Source organism: Carya illinoinensis, chromosome 1 (assembly GCF_018687715.1).
Source record: "Carya illinoinensis cultivar Pawnee chromosome 1, C.illinoinensisPawnee_v1, whole genome shotgun sequence".
NCBI classification, from domain to species: Eukaryota; Viridiplantae; Streptophyta; class Magnoliopsida; order Fagales; family Juglandaceae; genus Carya; species Carya illinoinensis.
In genome coordinates this window covers 14,229,258-14,245,545 of record NC_056752.1, presented here as the reverse complement: position 1 = coordinate 14,245,545, position 16,288 = coordinate 14,229,258, and the positions used below count along the sequence as shown (strand labels likewise).

The window sequence follows — 16,288 nt, the reverse complement described above, 5'->3', positions numbered from 1 at the left end:
ACGCAGACCCTTAAGTCTTAAGGGGGTCCTTGAACGAAAAACCTCATAGAATTTTATTGAAGTACAAGTAGTGGTCCAGTGGAGGGTGGTTCATGAGCTCTAAACAATAAATCGGCAGTCAATATTATTTCATAAAAACTGGACATGAATTAAGCAAATGAGACAATACGCGAGACCATAATAAACAGAAATCATCTACCAGCAGAAATGACATTACAAAAACTATATCTATATATCAACATCAGGTAATAATAAAGATGTGCCAAAAAAAAAAAAAAAAAAAAAAGGTTCTGCAAATTTATTAATTATATAAAAACCTAGTTTTTAATTGATCACTTGGCACTCAGCCCGCACTGTTGGCTTAACTGCAAAGCCAAGTTTCATTTGACAAACCAGCAAAATCATTAAATGCAAAGTCAAGCAGTGGTTTGCAAAGTTGCAAACCGTGCAATGGTTCGTCGACACGCTTCAAAACAAATGGTCAAGTGCTGCAATGATACAAATCAGAACTTGACGTCAATTTAGACAAAAGTTGTCTGTGCTCGAATGGAACGTTCTGAAACCTTCGATTCCTCCAGTCCAAAATCTCACAAAGCCTTTTCACTGAAAAAGTCCTCGGCCCCAGTTCGATATTCTCTATCAACCACATCCCCCCTCTTCTTCTCTCATTTGATCGCGATCGGACCCTTGATAAAATCCTCTTTCAAATGGCTCGGGACGTCGATACAACGATGGAAAAAGGGGAGAGGAAGGGAGAAATCTCACGGGACTGGACAAATAAGGGGTTATTGCATGAATTTTAGAGGGTCGAGCGACCACCTCTCGCATATATTTGGAGATAACTCGGCCAGATCCCGTGGACGAAAACTGAAGAGAAATAAAATAGAGGGAAAAAGGGTCTAAGTATTACATAATGATATACCAGCTGCTACATTGCCAAACGGCTCAAGGAATATGCAAACATAATTCCCAACAAAATTCCAGCAAATAATTTGTTATCCGTATATTTGCTTAGGGATATTTCAGTAGTTTTTCATTACATAGCTTAGTCGATTCTTTTTATAAATTCATTACTGTATAGCATAGAGAAGTAAGTAGTTTTTTATGCAGAATTCATTCTCCTCTTTTGCCTCTGTTTTCTTTTCCATGCTCTGTTTTCTTTTCCATTTACGCTGTGCTCATAATCGACCAGCACCATTTTTACTAAATTTGACACCAAGTTTGATAAAGCTTTTTCTTTTTGTTTGATTTTTCCAAACAGTTGATTTTTTTTTTTTTTTTTTTTTTTTTTTTTTTTTTTTTTCTGTTTGGGTTAAAAAAACACAGAGAGAGAGAGAGGGGAAGAAAACGACCCGAGGGAAGCAGTACGAGGAGGATAGGTGGGCCAACGTGATTGGAGATATCCTTGAGAACAGAGGGGAGTATGCAGAGGCGCTCAAGTGGCTGCGGGATCAGTAAGATATAAGAATCTATCTTTCGAGCTTATTCAATTTTATTGCAGGAGTAGATTAATTTTTGGTCTTTCTGGCTTGTGGTAGTTTGCTAAGACTTCTCTGCTTATTCTACTTGCAGCAAGTTATCTTTAATTCTCAGTTTCTAACTTTCTGTAATTTTTTTCTAAGAGATTTTTGCATTTCCCTCTTTTTTTTCCCTCGCATCATGCTGTCACAAGTAATATTGATGAACCTTGGCCTAAATTTCTATTTGTGCTTGATTTACAACCATACCACTTTAAAAAGTTGCTTTATGGATCTTAAAACTGGCGCCGTATAATGAATTTATTGGCTGTACCATGGATAGAGGAACTATGGAAAGTTAATCGTGGAAAATGTGGCAACTTAGATATCTCTTGGCTGTTATTATTCATAGTTTTGTATGAATATCTCGGATCTCCAAATGTTGGTTTGAGGTTTTTTATTGTTAATTATATGTTGATTCGTCCGTTAATATGGGGTGGGTTTTTAAAGTGTTATTTTTTCCTCACTGTTTTAGCAGTTCCTTTCATCTTCATATAAATATTATTAGTAATTTTTATTGTTGGTTTTGATCTCTATGTCATACATTATTCATTTGTGGGTAGGTTTGGGTAGTGTGTTATGTTAGGGATCTCTTATATTAATTAAAGTCGCCATATATCCTATTCAACACACACAGTGGCCTTTAACTCTCTGGATGATAGAGACCAACCTTACGATGTAAACTCCAACATTCTGAACCAATTCATTGTCCAATATGTTAAGAACGCTTGCAACCTGATCGGATAAAAAGACTTTGTGTCCATAGATTGGGAAAACTGAAAAATAATTTGTTATAAAACAACATATGAACATAACACAAAGTGGAAGAAAATTTGGAAAAATTTGAAAATACGTGGCCTGAAATCTGATACAGGGTCTCACTAGCCTGAAACATAAGTCATTGGTGTTTTCACTTAGATCCACCTGGAAGATTGGTTAAGAAAAAGTTTCTTTATAGATTGATTGGTACTGTTGATTGGACTCTTTTAAATAGAATGCCATACATGTTTCCAGGACGAAGCCTTGAGGTTAAACTCACGAATGATCCATCTGTTTTGCAAAAAAGTATATAAATAATAATTTCTTCTTTTATATTTTTCTCTGCATTTTCCTCGCCCTTACTTCATAGATGGGATTTCCTCACTGTGAGTGTTAGCCGTGATGGGGCTGTATCATGGTTATATTGATCTAGATTAGCTCACATAGGTGTTAATTTAGTCCTTTATTAGGGATTATACTTGGTGTTAACTTCTTTATATATTTCATTGATAGATCTCTATTTTTAGATCATAGCCCACCTCATGGTTTTTCTCACAAAAAGTGCCACCCAAGTATACCGGATGCATTCAAGAGAGTCACCTATTTAGAAGGAGAAAAAGACTCCTCATAGTGAGAATCCTATTTTCCAATGTGTTCCCTGCTTTCCTGTGTGCTTATGTTGGTTTTTTGGGTACACATTTGAAGAGTTTGCTAACTATCTCAAACTCTGTCTCCAAGCACCAAACTGATGTATATCAGATCATGTCCTAATATTAAATTCGAAAATGATGAGGAGGTAGATAGAATGATGAACCTAAACAGTCAGTACTGCGTATAACAAATTAATTTGTATGCATGTGGCCCTTCCCGCAACCACATGCAGTTTATTGTTTCACATTTTATCAAGTAATTAAAGCTAATAATCCTCTAAGATAATTTGGCATTAAGATACTGAAAACAACAATAATGCATGCATGTAACCAAATTTGTTATATATATATATATATGTATGTATATACTCAGTTTTACTTTTTCTTATCTAAAATAGAAAAACAAAAAAAAACCACAGATCCATGAGCATAAGCAAGTGCATAATATCAAACTCAGTAATTGATTAAATTATGCTGTGAAAAATCGACTCGAACTTAATTGCAGCTTGAGGAAAAAAGGATGTTTAAATATTGCATCTTACGAGATTACTATGTTTTGTCTTAAATTTCCATTTTGATAGAGTTTGAACTAGTTGTAAAATTCTTAGCACTCTTGTGATCTTAAAACTCAGTTATTTTCTTCTTTACTTCTAGGTCGCAGAAAATTTCCTCCAAGCCCAAAAGCAGCTATCTAAGTCCTACTAGTGGCAGCCCATTACTCCTCAGTGAAATGTCGTATACTCTCCTGCACTTCAAGTCCTAAACCGCTACAGTTTCCTCCAACAAACCTCATCATGCAATTCCAACAACATCTTAGGGAAATTGGGAATTAGTTGATCAAATGCAGGAGCTCAAGCATGAGCAGAAGTTGAGAATCCAAGCCAGGTAGCAAATACGGAGAATCCATGTGTCCCAAACGGTTGGAAGGAATCTTGGCGAGTGGGAGAAAAAAAGATCAAAAAGGAAAATTCGGGGGCTTTGCTTGGTTCTCAACGACGCAGACTACTCCCAGCCGAACTCCCAAATGCCCAGAAGTTTATTCCTTTCCCATTTCTATAGTTTATTTTTGAATCCAAAGACTTCTTGGCTGGATTCAAAATCCATTCTTGGGTTAGATCACTTTATCATTCCTAATTCAGCAGCTTTGAGTTTCTGTTTGTTTTACATTTACGTTGGATATAGTTGTGATTCTGTTGAGACTTGTCTTAAGATTCATGGATTTTATTTTTCTATACATATGGTCGGTTGTAATTTCTGATTGGAGTACTGTTGTTGGGCAAATTTGGATCTTTATTGATGGGCCCCAAGGCGGACCAAGTCTTAAGTATTGTTGTTGGGTCTCAAAGCAAGTCTATTGGGGTTCACATCATTTATGGAATGAAAACTAGTTGGTTATACACTACACTTGAGGTGTTTGATAAAATACCTCTTTTTTTTTTTTTTTGAAAGGAAGATCTTGCTTTCATTCATTGAAACAAGTTTTGAATACAAGGGGGACAATCCCCCAGCAAAATACATTCATCTCGATATGACAGAGCGTGCTTGTCCAGACCATGAGCAATGCCATTGCCCCTCCTTGGTACATGTCTAATGGACCAGCTACTGAAATTAGAAAGAAGAAGTTTTATGTCTCTGACCATAAGGCCAACTGAAGACCAACACTCTTCTGTCTGCTGCACTGCCTTGACTATTCCCAACGAATCACCTTCCAACACAATGTGATTGAGATCCAGTTCAGCACAGAGGGATGTAGCTCGAAGAGCAGCAGCTGCCTCCCCGAGTATGGGATCCGGGTGCATGGCCTTGCATGCCCACAAAGTAGCTATTAGAAGGCCTTTGGAGTCTCTGATTACAACCCCAAGTTTCACCCTTGAGTTTGTCTTATCTACTGCAGCATCCCAGTTTGCTTTGAGCACTCCTAGAGGGGGAAGTGTCCACGTTTGAGGACTCAGATTTTGTTTTGGTTGCTTATCAGCTCTTTGCTTAGCTTCTGATCCAATTAGTGCCACTTCTGCTTGGATCTTTTTGGAGAGCTTAGCAGGTGAAGTGAATGAATCCTCGAACACTAGGCAGTTTCTTCGATGCCACAAGAGTTTGGCTGTTATTGCCATCTCACACAATACTTCTGAGGGAAATTTATCAAGCATAGATTCAAGAAGCTCTCTGAAAGACTCAGCAAAACTACTCATCTTTTTTAATTGTCTCGAGCCTAAATACCATATGTCTTGAGCTGACTTGCATGACCAAAGAGCATGGGAAACTGTCTCCTCTTCAGTGAGGCAGATGGAGCATAAGGGAGATGTCACCACCTTCTTCTTTAGCATGTTGAGATTAGTAGGAAGTGACTCCTTTGCTGCTCTCCACAGAAAGGATTTGGTTCCATTAGGAACCCTGATACTCCACAGCCTCTCCCATACCTTAGAACCAATGTTGTTCTTAGAAGGTTGTCCCATACCATCCTCCCTCATAGTACCCTGCAGGTGGTAGGCACTTTTTACAGAAAATGTATCATTATTTGAACACCTCCAGGATAGGACATCTTGGCTTCTGCAGGGACTAATAGGCACGTTACAGATTAGTTTTGCCTCCTCTTATGAAAAAATTAAATGGACTAAGTCGAGGTTCCACTGCATGGTCCCTGGGTTGATTAGTTGATCAACTGAAACCTTCTTGTCTAATACACTCATAGGGGATTGTATCATATAGGAGGATGGCCTTGACACCCACTTATCAACCCATATCTTAATATTTTTACCACTGCCTACTCTCCATAACAAGCCTTCTTCAAGAACATGTTTGGCTGCAAGGAAGCTTTTCCATACATAGGAGTCCGAGACTCTGTTTCTGACTGAGAGAAAACTTGAAGTAGGATAATATTTTGCTTTAAGGACCTGTGCAGCAAGGGAGTTTTGGTCTTGTATGAGCCTCCATCCTTGCTTTGCTAGTAAGGCTAAATTGAACTGTTCAAAGTTCCTAAACCCCAGTCCTCCTTTGCTCTTCAGTTTTCCTATGGTCTTCCAACTGATCTAGTGAATCTTGGATCTGCTATCCTTTTGGCCCCACCAGAAAGACTGTAGGAGTTGGTTAAGCCTTCTTAAGATAACTTTTGGCAGAAGAAAAATACCCATGCTATACGTTGGGATGGCCTATAAAACTGACTTCAGCAGAATTTCTTTACCTCCTTGAGACAGCATATTAACTTTCCAGTTTGACATCTTTCCTTTAACTTTATCAAGTAATGAGCTGAAGGCTTTTTGTTTGTTCCTACCAACATAAGATGGTAGACCCAAGTATTTGTCGAATGCTCCTGTTGCTTTGATGCCTGCTAGCTCTAAAATAGAGAGTTGAGTGTATGGCTTAGTGTTGCTACTGAAAAAAATGGAGGTTTTTTTAAGGTTGAGGCGCTGTCCAGATGCCAACTCAAATGATGATAGAGTACGATGCAGTCTACTCCATTCCTATGGGTTGGATTTACAAAACACAAGGCTGCCATCTGCAAAAAACAAATGAGTAACCCTCATGGCGCCCCTTGCCACTGGAATTCCTGTTATTGCCCCTTGTGATTCAGCCTGGTTCAGATAGTGGGTTAGCATTTCTGAGCAAATAATGAAGAGATAGGGAGAGAGAGGGTACCCCTGCCGAATTCCTCTTGCTGGTTGAAAGGTTGGCTGTGGGATGCCATTCACAAGGATTGAGTAGCTAACTGTTGTTACACATTCCATCACCAAGTCCACCCAGCTGCTGTCAAAACCCATCTTCAACAATGCTGTTTGTAAGAAGCTCCACTCTACTCTATCGCATGCCTTACTCATGTCAAGCTTGAGTGCCATGTATCCATTAAGTCTGCCTTTGAGTCTGTTCTTCATCGAGTGCAGGAGTTCATAAGCCACAACCACATTATCAGAGATTAGTCTTCCTGCCACAAATGCACTTTGGTTTGGAGATATGACACTTGGCAGGATGACTTTTAATCTGTTAGCTATCACTTTGGCAATGATCTTATAGAAGACATTGCAAAGACTTATAGGCCTAAAGTCTGTAACAGATTTAGGGACTTTCTTCTTTGGTATAAGGGATATAAAGGTATGGTTTATGTCTTTAAATCCCTTCCTTGTGTTCAGTAGTTCCATAACTGCCTCAGTGACTTCTTTACCAACTGCTGGCCAGTGCTGGTGATAGAATAGGACTGGAAAACCATCTGGCCCTGGTGAGCCCAAAGGGTTCATATTAAGAATGGCTCTTTGGATTTCTGCTTTGAAATATGATCTAGTTAAAGATCTATTCATTTCACTTGAGATTCGAGGTTGGAAAGATTGAAGCAAAGTTGCACTTCCTCTAGGAGCAGAAGTAGAAAAAAGGTTCCTATAGAAATCTTGAAAAGCTAGACCTACTTCCTCTTGATTATTGGCTGTGACTCCTTTCTCATTGGCTACATTCTTAATTGTGTTGACCAATCTCCTGTGGGAAGCACATTGATGAAAGTATTTAGAATTCCTATCTCCTTCTTGGAGCCATCTTTGTTTTGCCCTTTGTCTCCATTTTAGCTCTTCAATCTCTAACAGTTTATCAATCTCTGCTTGAGCTTGTTGAATCTATTCATTGTTGTGACCTATGTTAGCTTCCTGCAGCCTTCTAAGGCATTCTCTTTTATCTGAGAGTATCTTGTTATGTTCTTGAGATACTTTCCTGCCCCAGGTTTTCAGTTTCTCTCTACAGTTATTAAGTCCTTCTCGAGAAGCTCTTATCTTAGGATTGAGGTGACAGCTTAGGAGCCAGGCTTGTTTAACTATGAGACTGCATTCCTCCCTCTTACACCATGCTGCTTCATACCTGAAGATATGAGGTCTATAAGTTTTAGCTGCATAAGAGCTTGAGCAAGTAACAAGAATGGGATTATGGTCTGAGCATTGAGCTGGTAAGACTAACACTGAATTGATGTACTTGAGGTCCCTCCAATCCTTATTGACAAAGGCTCTATCCAGTCTGGCTTTAGTGAAATCTGACCCCTCTCTTCTATTACTCCAAGTAAATTTGTCCCCACTAGATCCTAAGTCTTGCAGACCACAGTCCTCAACCACTGTTCTGAATGCCTCCATTTGATGAAATGGTCTAGCATGGGAGCCAAATTGTTCCTCTTGTAGGAGGATTTCATTGAAATCTCCCAAACATAACCACAGGCACTGGATATTGGAATGTATGAGTCTAATTAAATTCCAGCTCTCTTTCCTTCTAGCAGCTATTGGTTGTCTATAAAAGCCAGTTAATATGATGCTCCTTTCCAATTCCTCAGGGTAAAAAGTTAAAGAAATATGATGATTTGAGTATGAATTCAATACTGCCTCCACCTCTTTCTTCCAATAGAAGGCAATGCCACCACTTCTACCAACACAGTCCACAATGAAGCTTTGATCATAATTTAGTTTGTTCCTGATCCCTTCCATCCTCGCTCTTTTACACTTGGTCTCACTTAGGAAAATGACATCCGGGCTCTTCTCCTTCACCATGAGGTGAAGCTCTCGAACTGTCCGAGGGTTCCCAAGCCCTTGGCAGTTCCATGCTAGGTGTTTCATGGGGAGTGGTAGGGCTGCTTAGCAGCCTCTGCCATACAAGCTTGTTTAACTCTTTTTCTGGTCAAGATGGGTCTCGGCTGGATATTAACACATTTTCTTTTCTGTTTTGCCTTACTAATGTCCCTCATAGGTATGTCACACTCTTTTTGTTGGGCTGAGAGTCCAAAGCCTCTGGCCCTTCTCTTCCAGGTGGGCCCTGATTTTGATGGGCCAGGTCTCGGGGCCTTGAGAGGGGAGTTCTGAGAGGGTAAACTGAGTATAGTTTCCTGTCTAACTGGGCTGTTAGACCCTACTGAGTTCAATACTATAAAAGGGGATACAGCTGGGGAGGTTACTCGAGACTCCGTTGGTTCTACAGTATGCATGGCAGGAAAAGCATGGGGGGTAAGGGAGTTTGGAGTTACCTGTTCAGACTACCCATGCCTGTCTGCACCATCATACGGGTTGCCCTTCCTCAAGCATGGGCTCTGGGAGATTTTGGTGTCTGATCCATCTCTGTCACTGTGATTAGACCTCACAGGACTACTGCCTCTAGCACCATGCACTAGCTCATCTCATCTTCATCGAAATTACTGGACTCATTCTTTTTTTGGCGCCAATCTACTGAGTTAGCAAAATCGTCTTTCTGTTTTGAAAAACTTTGGTAGCCATTGACCATACTGCATTCCTTCTCCATCCCGATATTTTCCTTCAAGCAATGGATTTGGACACGAGGGTCCAAGGTGCTTAATGACCCCACAATGAAAACAGATTAGTGGCAGTCTCTTGTATCTGAAAGGGATCCAGAATCATTTAGATCCTGTGTTCATGAAACTACCTCTTGCCAGAGCTTTGGTAATATTAACTTGTACTTTCACCCTGAGATATTTTCCCCACAATAGTCCCCCTGCGTCGACATCCACTGCAAGCACTTCACCCATGGTCGCACCTAATTTCTCACCCGTCGTTTTATTCATCCCTACAAATGGTTGATCGTGGAATTGTATCCATAAGTTCTCCTTAGTGAAAGACAAGTCTTTGGGCGTTAGGCAACCTTTGCAGTCTTGTATGTTGACTAAAAACCTGTCGAAAGTCCACAGGCGACTCTTGAGGACCCTTGTCTTTTCCAGAGCAGTCTAGAATTCTACTAGATATTTATTTTGCCCAAGATCTTTGAAAGAGACTTGACCTGTTACTTGCCAAGCTTTACTCATCGTAGCTCGAAATGCTCCTTTGTTCACTTCCTTTTCGGCTATCACCAATACTGCCAGACATCTCTTACTCTTTTCTTCAGATAGCAATATCTCCTCTTGTGGGATTAGTACTTCTTGTTTCTCTGCCTCCGTGAGACAGAGTCCCTCATATAGATTCGTTAACTCCTCTGCCATGAACCTCGAACTAGTATTGAGAACTATACCAAATTGAATTCTTGAGAATAACTACCACTTAAACAGGATCGTAACCTTTAATGAACTCTTCAGACTGAGTCCAAGAGAAAACCTCTAAGATACAAGAACCTTAGAGAGGAAACGCCCCACCTTTCCACAGAGAGAGAGGATCAGTTACAACATACCAATTGCTATTGATAAAATACCTCTTAGAGCATAGCCATTATAATTTTCAGTATATTGTCTGGAATTGTTGGACTAGATGACATTGATGATTTTGGTTTAGCTTCTTAAGCAAGGATAATCATAATTCATTCAATGCACTTCAGTGAATTTACTCAATTTATGGAAAAGAGTGATGTTGGTGCCAGGATGCATTGGAGTAATTGTAACACCCCAATCCCAGAGGTCTGAAGAATTAGCTCTTATTATTTAATATCAACTTCAATACCACAAACTATATATCTGGAAAACTCCATAAAATATTAACTCATTTGCTCAACTCAAATATCCTTGTTCCTTCATATGGACAATAAAAAATTTTCAATAAAATAAATTAGAAATTTTCCAAAGACTCGAAAATATTCTTATCTTAACATATCAAAATAACTGAAAATGAACAATTTACTAATTATGACTCTCAAATAAGTACTTGTACCTTTATACACTTATTCCTCTACGATCATCAAACCTCTCTACCATTGCCTATTCTTGTTCTCCAACTGAACCATCAAGATTATGTGAAAATATTATGGAGATAAGGGGTTGAGTTATCAACAACTCAGTAAGCAGAGAATATATACAAATGTGCAAATATGAGCATTTATAGAGTTCAGAATGCATAACAAAACACTTTTTATTTTCATAATGCAAAGTTAGAACATGTTATCATAAATATTTGAGCGAAAATTCAAAAATATTCTTATTCAAAATCCCTTTGGCGTAACATAACTGAACATCTTCATCTTAACTCCCATGGTAGGATTGTGCAAACCCCAGTGGCCAACCAAGCAAAAATAGAATGTTAATCTGCCTCTTATTATTCTCGGAGCCCCGAGTGTGCACATAGAAAAAATCATGCAGAAAACCACTTTATTTCAAAAGTGGGTGCACTAGAAACAAAAAAGTTGGTACCAACCCAAACAGAGGCCAAAATTTTACGCTCATGGTAAGGTCAGAATGGAATAGAAATAGAAACATAATGTCATGGCAGAGGTTTTCACAATTTACATCATATCATATCAGAGTACATAACATTTTCAGAACATAATAGAATCAGATCACAAAATATAATTTATGCACAAAATTTTATATTCGCTCTCTTTTAAACACTTCAGAAATAAAATGTCAAAATAACTCATGTCTACACTAGTCATGTCAGAAAATACTTATTCTTATACAAAATTTCATGAGTAATGCAGAGCAAATAACTGAGGTTGTTTCAACATTGCTTACTTATTCTTGTAAATTTATGGTCAAACAAATATTTTGATATTTAAATCCAAAATGCTAAATTAACTTATTCTAAATCCTCAAAACCTAAAATCCTCGTAATTCCTAAAATACCATATTTTTTCAAAACCATCAATATCCACCTAATTTCTCTGACCAAAACATTAAATTCTAACTTATTTACTATTGAGGTCCAACCATACAATATAAAATTGGATAACATAATTATTTCAAAATCTATTAAAGTAGATAAAAAATATCATTTAATTAAAATAGACTTAATTAGTTTTAAAATATTTAAAATAAAATTAAAATCTTACTATTCAATACTAAAATTGGTTGAAAAATACTTAAATAACTTGCTTTAAAAACATAAATACTTTCTATATATATATATATATATTCTTATACCTTAAAAAAACTATGTGAAGTGAGTTTTTAAAAAAATTTGGGAAACATGAAGTCATACTTATGGGCTGATTGGGAAAACATACACAAAAGGAAAGAATCCCGAGACCAACCATGCAATGGAGACGTCCATACTCACTGAGAGTGGTGGAGCGGCACGAAGAACTGGGAGGTGGCGAACATTACTACGGTGAGGTGGCGGCTGCATACTTTGAGAGAGAGTGATGAGAGCAAGACCAACTAATCAGAGAGATAAAGATTATGTGAGGGGGAAGGCACTGCATGAGGGAGAGGGAACTCACCGCGAGACTGTGAGAGGCTTGCGATGGACCAAGGGTTCTGGAAAGTCTTTGGCAGTGGTTTCTGTGGGATCCAGACCTAGTGGAGTCTTTGTGATGATGGCTTGCAGTGGTTCAAGGTGGAGAAGGTTTGTACTCTATTTTTGGGGGCTAATACAGGGGACAAACGGGCTAGCAGCTTGTGGTGCTATTGCCATACGTGTGGGAGGCTATGGCTTCGTCTGGGTTGGGCATTGAGCTATGGAGAGGCCATAAGGGTGCAACATCTGGGACCGTAGGTTTAGGTGGTGTACGTGACACAAAGTTTCATCTTGGAATGGGCTTGCTTATGGTAGTGGAATGGTGGTTGAAGAGGGCGGCAGCGTGCATGGAAGGGAAGGCTGCAGTTCGGCCTCTGTGATGAGAAGGACAAGTGGCAACTTAGTATAGGGTTAAGGATGATTAAAATAATCGTAAGGTTAAGGGATAACAGGAGGTACAAATAGTTCAAAGAGTTGACCAAAATAAAATCCTAGAGATGAGAGAAAGAGGCGTGCATGCAGTGGGAACAGAAGTGAAGGAGCTGTGCATGCAAAGGAACTTGCATGATGTGGAGCTTGCTTGATCTCACAGGCTTAGGCTTTTGGGTGGTCGGGTAGGGCCCATGCTGTGGATAGTGTAGGAATTTTATAAAAGGGCTCTTTATTGAATTTTTGAACCTCGACTCAAACTCAAAAATAATTCAACTTGTTTAAAAAATTATCTCGACCCATAAAAAGATTTTCAACCTAAATATCAAACCCAAAGAAAATCATAATCCACAAAAACAGAGATTTTAGGCTCGTAGTCTACTAAAATAATAATAAAAAAAACATATTTGAAAACTCCAATGGGCTTTTCACACATATAAATCTAATTTTCTTTTTGTTTTTGTTTTTTTAATTAGGTTGGGGAAGTGTGAAAAAGCATGGTTGTTGTATCAGTTGAGGTTTGTGAAGCTATGTGATTGCTTGGGTTGTTGTGTATTGAATATAAGTATGTACATGAATTTCCAAAGAGATTTTAGTTGTGCCTTATGAATGTTGGGAGGATTCATTTATACATATTGATGTGATACGGAGTTTATATGACTATTTGGTGGTGTAGTGATTTTGTGTGGAACCCAAGTGTTGGGTAGAATATTCATACCTTGTTGAGTTGATGTACATGGGCAATAAACTTTTGGTATTGTTATGATTTGAGTGGGATGAGGTGAAATAGTGCTAATTATTGAATGGATGTACGGTTGTAGTTTGTGGAGTCATGACTTGTAACTTAAAAGTTTTGTAATTATGTGGTGTAGACATACAAATGGTATGGACATATTTTAAGTTTAATGTTAGGTTCATTGCTTTGGATGTTGAGTATGTGAGTGGCTTGCAATGTATATGGTTATGCTTGATTGTGGGTAATGCTACTTAGTTAAATTGTTTTGGGATGATTGGTGTGAATGTATGAAGTTGGGATGGATGGTTTGGAGTGTTGGGATTTAATGATGGAGTAGTAGTGAGTTTAAGAGCATGATGATGATTTCGGGTTCCAAATGGATAGACTTGCACGTCTTTAATGTATTATATATGGATGGCATATGTAAGCCTAAGTGGGTACTTAGATGGATTATATGTTGATCTTAGGTGATAGAAGGTTATGACACTTGTGTTTGGTGGACTGTAATGGTATTTTTAGTTGATTCATGTTATGCATTCGGGTATGAGGAAATAATTTGGGACTTAGGATTGATGTTGGTTTGGATTATGTACGGGGGAATGATGTTATTTAAAAACTGGTATTGTGACTATAGTTGGGTTGTGCGGTAAAGTGGAATTAGGCTATAGGCTCATGAATAAATAATCAGAGATTTAAAATGAAGCAGCTCACTTTGTTAATCAGAAGATGAAGTTGAGTTTCTAGATTTGTAGTCTAGGCCTAAGATTTATGTCAAGGGTTAAACTTTAAGGATTGGAAGATGACATGTTTATATGAAATGAATGGGTATTTGGAATTCCTAGAGGTGTAAGTTTGTACAAATAAGGTTGTCATGAAGAAGGATGCGAGTAATGATTAAAAGAGATTAATTAGACGATAACTAGTCTAAGTGAAGGAAGTTTAAGTAAAGAACCAATTGAGAGGTTAAGGTCATGGAAGAGAATCGATTACGAGTTAAGGATAATTTTATTAAGAAAGTTTTATATTTAGTGTTTTTTAATGAAAGAGAAATGATGCAAGGTTATGAATCCATGTAGGTCGCCATCTGGCATGCACATGAATGGACTGGACAAAATGTGCTTAGTATGGAGTTCAGGTAAGTATTACGTTCATATTCTTTTAGAGTTTTCTAAAAATATGAAAATGAAAATGAATGTTTTATAAATGCTTTTATGAAAATCTTCTTTTATGAAATGAAAAGAACAGAAATGATTTTCTTAGAATGAAAATGTTTTATGAATCTATGATAAGGTATAAAGTTTAAGTAAATGTATATACTAGCCTTCTTTGGCAGCCACTTTTTATGTAACCAAGAAATAGTTGTATGCATACAAATGGATGTTATACGTAGTATTCATTGTAAGTATGTTCCATTAAAAGAATGACGAGGATTTTATTTTTTACATTACGAAAAAGATGTTTTATGAAATGAACTAATGTATGGAAGGAATGAATGAAAGGAAACTAAGGGGCTGAAAGAAATGAATGTTTTAATGTATGAATTTACATAACATACATGACTGAGGAATTATGGTATCAAATGATTGAGCAGATTGCAATGCCGAGTAAGTAGTACTAGTAGTATACCTAGTGCTACCCCTTGACCAAGCGATTCACAACTCACGGCCACCAGCGGAATCAGAGCCAAAAGATTACTAACCCTAACACACGGGGCGTAAGTGTATGTACTGCCTATGGAAAGTGATAAGATAATTGTATGCATGAAAGAATTTAGTTTTATGAAGAAAAAGTACGAGGTGGGAGATGTTTTAATAAATGAAAACCTTTTAAAAAGAAAAACTCCATCTTGTAATGTTTTAAAGAAAAGAAAGCGTTTTATGTAAACTATGTATGTGAGTGAAAATGCATAGCTGAAAACTATGTTCTTATTTTTTTATGGTATGAAGTAAAGCTTACTGAGTATTCAACTCATTTTATTTTTATTTGTCACCCACCCAAGAATGAAATAAGGACAAAGCGTTAGGACATACATGGTCCAAGGAAAAGCTGGCGGAAGCCTAGGAATTTTGTGCAATGTATGAAATTCTATTTTTGTAAAAGAACTTTATATCTTTAATTTAATGAATTGCACTGCAAAAATCTCTCTTAGCTTTGCAAACGTGAATTTTAAATCCTAACTATAGAGTCTTTTATATCTTGGGAAGGGAAAAAAAAACCCATGCAAGGACAAGCGTTATAGTGTGGTATCAGAGCAAAACCCAGGTTATGAGAGATTCTACAAACTTTTTAAAATGAGAGAGGAAAATTTTTTCAAAGGAATAAATTTTTTTTAAATGAAAATAGAAAAATGAATGGAAAACCTAGGCTGAAGTCTTCCTAAGGACTGTCTAGTCCTGCAGTAAGTTTATAAAAAGGTATATATTTTACTGTTATGATGATTAATAGTATGAAAGAGTCAATGCATGCATGTTAGGATGGCACCAACTAATAGAAGTGAGGTTAAGTTCACAAAGTAAAGGAAGTTATAAGGAATGTAGGAGGTTAGAAATAGAAGGAATGAACTACGGAATGCTAGGAATGCATAGAAGTAGTTACCTATTTATGAAAGGAATAGATCAAGAATGATAGATAGACTATGATAATACAAAGTGCATTGATGATCACGAGCTATGCTAGAACCAAGTTTGAGGATGCAATGGTAATTTTGAATGTCTTTAGTGAGAATTGTAGTATGGAAGGTACAAGTGCTTCGCGACTGACAGGATTAAAGAATTGAAGACAACACAAGCATGTTGGCGGAGGATTTCTGAAACACGAGGATGCAAGTGTTGTGCAAGAAGTGATGGAAGCAATGAATGTGTATGAAGACATGAAGACGAAGAGGAGACCAGCATCAATGGGTTGATATCAAATATAAGCAAATTCAGAGGACGGAACTTTTAAAAGGAGGAGAGATTGTGACCAACTGTTTTTTTTTTTTTTTTCTTGATTGGTCATGAGTCTTGCTTTTATGTTTTAAACCTCAAAACTGTATTTTAAATTTAGCAGATGATTTTTAAATGAAGTATAGTATTTTAAAGT

General features: G+C 37.6%; 1 long non-coding RNA gene across 1 annotated transcript; it reads left to right on the top strand.

Moving 5' to 3' along the window:
• The first annotated feature begins 1,323 nt into the window (after positions 1-1,323).
• LOC122311489 lies at positions 1,324-4,254 on the top strand. The gene is made up of 2 exons (XR_006242802.1): positions 1,324-1,454; positions 3,581-4,254. It is a non-coding gene; the product is annotated as an uncharacterized LOC122311489 (long non-coding RNA).
• Positions 4,255-16,288: the final 12,034 nt, after the last annotated feature.